Here is a 3,990-nt window from a genome sequence, read left to right on the forward strand (position 1 = left end):
ATTAAGAACAGCCTTTGTCAACTGCTTCTGTGGAACAAACTAGGACAAAGTCATGGAGCTGTCCCTGCGGCGGCGGCAGTCACTCGAAGCACAGCCTGTGCGGGCAGCCGCGTGTGTGACCACTGAGACTGAGTGAAGCCGCTCATTGTATTTTCTCATCCGTAAACAGGGAGTAAAATGGTGGCTTTGCTCTAGCGTGAGGGGCCCTAGTGGCGCTGTTGGGTTGAGCAATGTGTTGTTAACCTCAAGTTTGGCAGTTCAAATTCACCAGCTGCTTTGCAAGATGCTGTCTGCTCCCAGAAAAACTGTGTCTGGAAGACCTCAGGAACCCTTCTGACCTGGGCAGTGGGTGGGACTGCTATAACCCACAGCAACGGAGGATCACATCCCTTACTCTCACACACCACCCTGTTCAGGGCATCTAACAGCCATCCCCTAAGACCTTACCGTTGGCTGTTCTAGGCGAAGATAGCCTGGCGTCACCAGCACATAAGGGGAGGCCAAACTAGGCGGTCAGATCTCCTGAGGCCCTGCCACTCCAGGCTTTTGGATGTTCTGCCTTTCAAAGGGTGATGCCACCAGAGTCCCTCTATGGGGAGGACATGTCACTCATCAGTTAAACCACTTCTCAAAGGCCCACTACATGCCAGGGCCTGCTCCAGACTGGGGATATGGTGGCAACGGGACAGTCCAGGTGGCCTCCTCAGTGGTCGAACCATCACAGGCATGCCCACACATCAGGAAGACCTCTTGGCCAGGGTCAAGGGTGAAAAACCTGAGTGTGGGAGTGTGAGAACCTAGCTGGGTCCCACGAGCACATCTTTGTGGCCCTCCTTGCTCATCAGTACAATGGAGATGGTGATGGTTAAGGCTGTCTTGAGAATTACTGTAATACATCTCCTTACTGTTTTTCACTCCACACAGGTCTAACTAGGGTCACTGACACTGGGCGGATCTGTAACCATTCACCACGACTTCGGTGCTGGCTGCAGGGGTGGTTAATATGGCATTGGGAGAAGCCTGGGCGACTATTTAGCCCCGGCCCCCCCCCCCCCCCCCCCCCCGCCCCCAACACACACACTTGGGAGCAGTCCCTCCCTACCACTCGATAATTAACTGACATCATTCTTTGCTCCAAGTACCTCGCTAGCAGGGGGACTACCCTTGGCCAATCAGAATCTCATGCAATCCTATAAACAATTACAAATGACCCTCTATAGCCCAGTAAACTCCAAACTTGGGTGAAGAAAGAAAATATTAGAACTTTTTAAGATTTATTTTTCATATAATTACTCTTTAATGTCTATTTTTGTGTCTTAGGATTACACAATATATAGGTACAGTATTACGAGTATATAATTTATAAACACAGGGGAGAAAAGCATGATCAGAAATTCCTGACAGGGTGTGCAATCAGAAAAGGTGAAAGGCCACATGAGGCGAAGGGAGGAAAAATTAAGACCAGCCCTCATTTCACCTGCCCAACCTAAACTTAAGTGCCCATTTCCATAAAGTAGCCGACAAGCGCCACTACACTAGGCAGTGGCAGGAGGAAGGACCTAGTGTTTTACACCCCAAGCTAGTGCTCTTCCCTCAACACGTTTCCTGGGGGTTAGGGCAGCGTGGAAGTAGAAAGGAAACACGCTGCCAACTATACGTCAAAAAGCCCACCTTTGGATGAAGAGATCAGGTCGTCAGCCTGAAAGAGGTGCAGCAGCCAATCCCAGCACGACTTCACAAGTTGAATGCTCCGACCAGAAACCCCTGCCGGGCAGCTTCTCCCCTTGCCCTCACTTACACTCTACAGCACCCGAAGACGATGGACATGTGCCCTTCCTCTCCCCCAACTCACACACACAACTATCACCACACAACACTCCAGCTTCTTTCAAACCATTCAGTTTACCTCCAGGGAGGCAACACCATCTGAAACCAAGAATGAAACAGCAAAATGTTGAAAATAAAAATAAAGCGGACTTTATTTAGAAGATAAAGGTGGTGGTATCAGTTTTGGTTAATCAAGTTGGACTCAAATGTTTTAACAGGTCTTTAATGCCATCACAGACTGGCATGCCAAGGGCATTCTGAAGGCCAATTACAGATTGAAGTTATTTCAGAAACCAAGATGTTCTCAAAAGCTGATGGAGTTTGGACTTCTCTTGTAGTCAGACTAACACTTCAATATAAGAGTGACTAGATTGCTTAGTTGTGAAAGTTAAAACACTACACTGAGCAGTCCCCCTCCCTTCCCCACAAGTCCCTAAGGCAAAATTGTACTTGCCTCTGACAGCCAACATTTCAACAGAGGGGAGTTGAGGGATACTGGGAGAAAGAAAAAAATGTATAAAGGTCATTGTAAGGATACAGGCAGCTGCCACTGTGACAAACCAAAGCCTAGTCCCATGCCCGTATTCTCCACATTTGCACCGACATCTTCCCAGACAGAAGATAACATTCTTGAAGGAATGTGCCAAGACTAGGGCGGGGAAGGCCCAGACCAGTGAGTGGACAGAAGGCATCTTGCATCCAGTCACTTTAGGTGGTGCAACTGATTAAGGGCAGTGCCTAGACTACGGAAAGCCCACTGGCCAAAAAGAACGAGAAAAGAAGCCAGTTACGCGCACAACCCGAGCAGAGTAACTGCGAGGCACCAAGCCCACAATCTGCTCAGCCCACCCTCCTCTCCATCACCGAATGGATCTGGGGGATCGCATCAATAACAGCACTTGCCAACGGCTCCCCTGGAACAAAACATGACAAAACACACGGAAGGCTTTGCTTTCATCACGGTTCTCAGTGTACTTTATTCTCCTGCTGTCTAGCTCAGCAGCCCACACAGGACAGAAATGGGTAGCACTGAGGAATGATCAGATTTTTTTACTCCCTAATATTCCTGCCTCTCCCTAGGCCCCAGCCCATCCCTATCAAAGACCAGGAATGGTGAACAGCTAAAATTAAAACAAGGCATTAAAGGGCCAGGCCTCCAACAGGGCCTAGGATTGGAGCTGGTGCAAGCTCTGTTCACAATGGAGTGTCTCTCCTTCAAACACCTGGATTCCTTTTTTTTTTTGTACACTGGTTCATAGATCGGCACTTGACTTTGAACCTGGCACCAAAAGGCACAATATCTGATACCCTGTACAAGAGCTACTAGAGATGCTGCTTCATGGATGGGCAAAACAAGCCTACCCACTAATGAATGGACAGCCTGGATAGAGAAGATGGTGAAGGAAGAGACAAAAGAAAAAATAAAAGCCCATGTTTTTGCTAGGATGGAAATGAAAGTTGTTTGTCTTCCAAATACCAGGAAGAAAAAATTTAAAAACAAAGCAAAAAACTTTACTTTCTTTGACAGCCAGCAAAGATGCCTCCTCACAACTGCAAAATCAATAGGGACCAAAGCTCACAACATCCCTTATTGCTGAAGGGTTCCAAAACCTAAGTTAGGATGTCTGTTCCCAAGTGAAAGGGAAAAGAATGAACACAGATTCATGGTAATCACAGCCCAGCACACCTTGAAAAAAAATATTGAAGTGTGTAGGCAAGGGAATGTTTGACACCATTTTATTTATCTTGAGTGGAAAAATAGAACTGTTTCCAAGTGCCACTTTCACCACGAAAAGTTCTCACGTACAACTATCTATCTTTTTGTCAGTTAGTTGGTTTTGAAGTGCAGCAAGAGACCAATACCGCATTGTAGTCAATCAAAGAAAAGAGAACAGAAGGCCAAGCAGTTTCCAAATGGTTATTTTATCAGATTGTTTGAACATTAAATTTATCTTTGTTCGCAATCCAAAATAGTTACCTGAAGTTTGCTGTTTGGTGTTTGTGTGTTTACTTTTATTGTATATTTGTTTTCTAAACTCTTTGGCACAGTTTTCTGGGGCGTTCAGACGATATGGTGGCAACGGGACAGTCCAGGTGGCCTCCTCAGTGGTCGAACCATCACAGGCATGCCCACACATCAGGAAGACCTCTTGGCCAGGGTCA

The sequence above is a fragment of the Echinops telfairi genome, unplaced genomic scaffold (assembly GCF_000313985.2).
Source record: "Echinops telfairi isolate 266 unplaced genomic scaffold, ASM31398v2 ScPeMD7_7458;HRSCAF=8496, whole genome shotgun sequence".
Taxonomy (NCBI): Eukaryota; Metazoa; Chordata; class Mammalia; order Afrosoricida; family Tenrecidae; genus Echinops; species Echinops telfairi.